Genomic DNA, 233 nt, shown 5'->3' with positions numbered 1-233 from the left:
CCAGCCCCCCCATCTTCCCATATCCAGCCATCCCCATCATCCCACATCCAGCCCTCCCATCATCCCACATTCTAGCCCCCTCATCCTGCATCCAGCCTCTGTCCTCCATCCAGCTGCCCTCATCATCCCACATCCAGCCACCTGCAACATCCAAATCCAGCCCTCCATCTTCCTGCATCCAGCCACCCCATCATCCCACATCCAGCAAGGTGCAAATCCCACATTCCAGCCCC

The sequence above is a fragment of the Corapipo altera genome, unplaced genomic scaffold (assembly GCF_003945725.1).
Source record: "Corapipo altera isolate COAL_440 unplaced genomic scaffold, ASM394572v1 201, whole genome shotgun sequence".
Lineage (NCBI taxonomy): Eukaryota > Metazoa > Chordata > Aves > Passeriformes > Pipridae > Corapipo > Corapipo altera.
The sequence above is the reverse complement of the archived record's forward strand: the minus strand, read 5'-3'. Positions refer to the sequence as shown.